The sequence below is a fragment of the Cornus florida genome, unplaced genomic scaffold, assembly GCF_030987335.1.
Source record: "Cornus florida cultivar Cherokee Brave unplaced genomic scaffold, ASM3098733v1 CherokeeBrave_3.0.0_Hap2_Chr03, whole genome shotgun sequence".
NCBI lineage: Eukaryota > Viridiplantae > Streptophyta > Magnoliopsida > Cornales > Cornaceae > Cornus > Cornus florida.
Genome location: NW_026775573.1, coordinates 92,906,353 through 92,912,590, shown reverse-complemented (window position 1 = coordinate 92,912,590; position 6,238 = coordinate 92,906,353).

Genomic DNA, 6,238 nt, shown 5'->3' with positions numbered 1-6,238 from the left:
TAGTAATTTTTTATAAAATATAAATGTTATAATGTATTTTTTTATTTTCAAACTAATATAAAGCAAGGAAATATGTACATTTATTTTAATTTCTTTGAAGAATATTGATTTATTTTTAAACATGAAAGGATCTTTATGAATTTTAAAAGAATAAACATCTATACGATTATAATATGCGAGTGTAGCGGTTGATGGGTCTATTTCAGGGGTTAAAGTTTGACAAATTAATCAAGGTAAATGAGATTTTGAATGTGTGTATTAGAGAGGTTAACAGGCTAGGGAGGTTATTATGAATTCATTTTGCAAGCTTTACAAGTTATTTTAAATCATTTTGATAACTAAAATGATTTAAGTTATGGTGGTCAGACTCCAAACTAATCAAAAAAAAAAAAAAAAAAAAAAATTTGTTAGGTGAGTTGGGATCTAAAATAGATGGGGGCTTCGGATTCAGAGATGGTTGCATTTCACACTTCTCTTTTTGTCAAACATGGCTAGCACTTTGTGACTCAAGACAAGTCTCTCCTCCTGTTTCATGTTTTATAAATAAAACAAACTATTTTCCAAATAATTCTTTCATCGATGTTGAAGTGTATGTTATAGCAGAGAGATGATGAAGAAGGGTATCATTGGGGCATTATTCAGTGACTTAATTGGTACAACGATCAGCTTCTGGAGTAGGTGCGTCGGTGTTAGAGTTTTTTTTCCCTCCTAATTTGTCAGGATAAAAAAAAAAAAAAGTTTACTAAAATTGCTTCTCAGTGAGTATGGTGGAATAGATCAACAAGTTTAGGCCTTTTCAAATAATAGGTTATTTTCAGTGATAAATCAACTTATAGGCTTGCTCTTAAGCATATTTTTGAGACATTATGGCACTCTAATAGGATTTTTGCCGAAAAATTCTGTTGTTCCGCTCTTCCCATGTGTGGTAGACCATAGAAGAGAAACTCGAATAAGTTTAACTCAAAACTTTAATTTTTTTTCAAAGATTCAATCTTTATACATTAAAAACATCTAGTGACTTAAAATGTACCTTGAGTTAGGTATTTTCATTCAATGATTCAATCTTTACTCATTAAAACACTCTTCGTGATTTTAAAGGGAACTTAAAAGTTTAACTCAAAACTTTCATTTTCATTCAAAGATTCAATCTTTATACATTAAAAAGATCTGGTGAATTAAAAGGTACCTTGATTGAGGTATTTTTAGTCAAATATTCAATCTTTACTCATTAAAACACTCTTCATGACTTCTAAGGTAACTCGAATAAGTTAAACTAAAAACTTTCATTTTCATTCAAAGATTCAATCTTTATACATTAAAAAGGTCTAGAAACTTAAAAGGTACATTCATTGAGGTTTTTCATTCAAATATTAAATCTTTACTCATCAAAACATTCTTCTTTACCTCAAAGGGAATTCGAATAAGTTTAACTCAAAACTCTCACTTTCTTTCAAAGAATTGCTTCCATTAATATTTGGCTAGGCAGTGTCTCTCCTGTACAGAATGTAAGCAATTCTTTAATGTGAATGTAATCAATTCTTTATTTGTCTTGATGATTGATACTTGATTTGTGTGCTAGTTCGAGACCAGTTGTACCCATTTAATTGATTATGCTAAGATAGCAAAATATTTGATGACGGTTCACTCAAAAGGATGCTAGAGTTGATTTGATTTGCATGATTATCTTACTTGAAAAGATAATTAAATAAGTTTAACTCAAAACTCTCTTTTTTTTCCAAAGATTCAATCTTTATACATTAAAAAGGTTAAGTGCCTTAAAAGGTACCTTAATTTAGGTATCTTTATACATTAGTTTTCAAAAGGCTTGTTGCATATGCTGACTGCAACCGTGATCTCTACAAAAACGGTGTTATCCTTTAATTGCTTTAAACTTATTCGAGTTCACTTTGAAGTCACAAACAGTGTTTTAATATCTAATGATTGAATCTTTGAAGGAAAATACCTCAATTAAGAAAACTACCTCAAGTATGCCATTTTTCAACCATTTTTAAGTAATTCTCAAAATTCTAACAACAATCATGTAAATATGGTCCGTCACACATCAAGTAAGATAATCATGCAAATCAAATTAACTCTAGCATCCTTTTTAGTGAACCGGTATCAAATATGATGCTATTTTAGCATAATCAATGAAATAGGTACAACCGGTCTCAAACTAGCACACAAATCTAGTACTAATCATCAAGACAAATAAATAATTGCTCACATTCACAATAAAGAATTGCTTACATTTCGTGGAGGGGAGACACCGCCTTAACAAACATCCATGGAAGCAATTCTTTAATGTGAATGTAAGAGTTTTGAGTTAAATTTATTTGATTTCCTTTGAAGTCACATATAGTGTTTTAATGAGTAAAGATTGAATTTTTGGATGAAAATACCTCAATTAAGATACCTTTGCATTCACTAGAGCTTATTAATGTATAAAGAATGAATTTTTGAAAGAAAAAGAGAGTTTTTAGTTAAACTTATTTGAGTTCCCTTTTTAGTCATGAAGAGTGTTTTAATGAGTAAAGACTGAATCGTGGAATGAAAATACCTCAATCAAGGTACCTTTTAAGCCGCTAGATCTTTTTAATATATAAAGACTGACTCTTTCAAAGAAAATGAAAGTTTGGAGTTAAACTTATTTGAGTTCCCTTTGAAGTCACGAAGAGTATTTTAATGAGTAAAGATTGAATCTTTGAATGAAAATACCTCAATCAAGGTACATTTTAAGTCACTAGACCTTTTTAATATATAAAGATTGAATCTTTCAAAGAAAAAGAGAGTTTTGAGTTAAGATTATTCGAGTTCCCATTGAAGTCACGAAGAGTGTTTAAATGAGTAAAGATTGAATCATTGAATCAAAATACCTCCATCAAGGTACATATTAAGTCACTAGACCATTTTAATGTACAAAGATTGAATCTTTGAAAAAAATGAAAGTTTTGAGTTAAGATTATTCGAGTTCCCATTGAAGTCACGAAGAGTGTTCTATTTATTAAAGATTGAATCTTTGAATGAAATACCTCAATCAAAATACATTTTAAGTCACTAGACCTTTTTAATGTATAAAGATTGAATCTTTGAAAGAAAATTAGAGTTTTTAGTTAAACTAATTCAAGTTTCCATTGAAGTCATAAAGAGTGTTTTAATGAGTAAAAATTGAATCTTTGAATGAAAATACCTCAATCAAGGTAACTTTTAAGTCACTAAACCTTTTTAATGTAAAAAGATTAAATATTTGAAAGAAAATGAAAATTTTGAGTTAAACTTATTCGAGTTCCCTTTGATGTCACGAAGAGTATTTTAATGAGAAAAGATTGAATCTTTGAATAAAAATACCACAATTAAGGAACCTTTTAATTTATTAGACCTTTTTAATGTATAAATATTAAATCTTTGAAAGAAAATGAGTATTTTTAGTTAAACTTAATGAGTTTTCATTGAAGTCACAAAGAGTTTTTAAGCGAGTAAAGATTGAATTTCTAAATAAAAATACCTCAATCAAGGTTCCTATTATGTCACTAGGCCCTTTTAATGTATAAAGATTCAATCTTTAAAAGAAAATGAGAGTTTTGAGTTAAATTTATTCGAGTTCCCTATGAAGTCGCGAAGAGTATTTTAATGAGTAAAGATTAAATTTTTGAATGAAAATATCTCAAATAAGGTACCTTTTAAGTCACCAACCCTTTTTAATGTTTTAAGATTGAATCTTCGAAAGAAAATGAATGTTTTTAGTTAAACTTATTCGAGTTCCCTTTGAGGTTACGAAAAGTGTTTTGATGAGTAAAGTTTGAATCTTTGAATGAAAAACCTCAATGAAGGTACTTTTTAAGTCACTAGACCTTTTAAATGTATAAATATTGAATCTTTGAAAGAAAATGAGAGCTTTGAGTTAAACTTATTCGAGTTTCTATTAAAGTCACAACTAGTGTTTTAATGAGTGAAGATTGAATCTTCGGATGAAAATATCTCAATCAAGGTATTTTTAAGTCACTTGAGCTTTTTAATGTATAAAGATTGAATCTTTGAAAGAAAAAGAGAGTTTCTTGTTAAACTTATTCGAGATCCATTTCTAGTCACGAAAAAGTGTTTTAATGAGTAAAGATTGAATCCTGGAATGAAAATACCTCAATCAACGTTCTTTTTAAGTCACTAGATTTTTTTAATGTATAAAGATTGAATACTTGAAAGAAAATGAAAATTTAGAGTTAAACTTATTCGAGTTCCTTTGAAGTTACGAATAGTGTTTTAATGAGTAAAGATTGAATCTTTGAGTGAAAATACCTCAATCAAGGTACCTTTTAAGTCCCTAGACCTTTTTAATGTATAAGTACTGAATCTTTAAAAGAAAAATAAGAGATTTTAGTTAAACTTATTCAGGTTTCCTTTGAAGTCACAAAGAGTGTTTTAATGAATAAAGATTGAATTTTGAATGAAAATACCTCAATTATGGTACCTTTTAAGTCACTAGAACTTTTTAATGTATAAATATTGAATCTTTGAAAGAAAATGAGAGTTTTGAGTTAAAATTATTTGTGTTTCCTTTGAAGACACAAAGAGTGTTTTAATGTTTAAAGATTGAATCTTTGGCTGAATATACCTCAATCATGGTACCCTTTGAGTCACTAGAGCTTTTTAATGTATAAAGATTGAACCTTTGAACTAAAAAGAGAGTTTTGAGTTAAACTTATTCGAGTTTCCTTTCTAGTCACGAGGAGTGTTTTATTGAGTAAAGATTGAATCTTTGATTGAAAATACCTCTATCAAGGTAACTTTTAAGTCACTAAACCTTTTTAATGTATAAAGATTGAATCTTTAAAAGAAAATAACAGTTTTGAGTTAAACTTATTCGAGTTTCATTTGAAGTCACAAAGAGTATTTTAATGAGTAAAGATTGAATATTTGATTGAAGATACGTAAATTATGGTACCTTTTAAGTCACTAGACCTTCTTAATGTATAGGTATTGAATCTTTGAAACTTTTTTAGAGTTTTTAGTTACACTTATTCGAGTTTCCTTTGAAATCACAAAGTGTGTTTTAATGAGTAAATATTGAATCTTTGAATTAAAATACCTTAATTATGGTACCTTTTAAGTCACTAGACCTTTTAAATATATAAATATTGAATATTTGAAAGAAAATGAGTGTTTTTAGTTAAAATTATTTGAATTTCCTGTAAATTAACAAAGAGTGTTTTAATGATTAATGATTGAATCTTTTGATAGAAATACCTCAATCAAGGTATCTTTTAAGTCACTAGAGCTTTTTAATGTATAAAGATTGAATCTTTGAAAGAAAAAGTGAGTTTTGAGTTAAACTTATTCGAGTTCCCTTTCTAATCAAGAAGAGTGTTTTAACGAGTAAATATTTGAATTTTTGATTGAAAATACCTCTATTAAGGTACCTTTTAAGTCACTTAACCCTTTTAATGTATAAAGATTGAATCTTTCAAAGAAAATAAGAGTTTTGAGTTAAACTTATTTGAGTTCCCTTTGCAGTCACAAAGACTATTTTAATAAGTAAAGATTGAATCTTTGAATGAAAATACCTCAACCTAAATACCTTTTAAGTTACTTAATCCTTTTTAATGTATAAAGATTAAATCGTTCAAAGAAAATGAGAGTTTTGAGTTGAAACTTCTTTGAATTCTCTTTAACGTCACGAAGTGTGTTTTGATGAGTAACAATTGAATCTTTAAATGAAAATACCTCAATCAAGGTACCATTTAAGTCACTAGACCTTTTTAATGTATAAACATTAGATCTTTGAAAGAAAATGATAGTTTTGAGTAAAACTTATTAGACTTTCCTTTGAAGTCACAAAGAGTGTTTTAAAGAGTGAAGATTGAATCTTTGAATGAAAATACCTTAATAAAGTAACCTTTTAAGTCACTCTACCTTTTTAATGTACAGAGATTGAATATTTCAAAGAAAAAGAGAGTTTTTCAGTAAAGAATATTCGAGTTCCCTTTTAAGTCAGTAAACCTTATAATGTAATCAGATTGAATCTTTAAAAGAAAATGAGAGTTTTGAGTTATACTTGTTCGAGTTTTCTTTGAGGTCATGAAGAGTGTTTTAATGAGTAAAGATTGAATCTTTGAATGAAAATATCTTAATCAAGGTCCGTTTAAGTCACTAGACCTTTTTAATGTATAACTATTGAATCTCTGAAAGAAAATGAGAGTTTTTAGTTAATCTAATAGGAGTTTCCTTTGAAGTCACAGAGAGT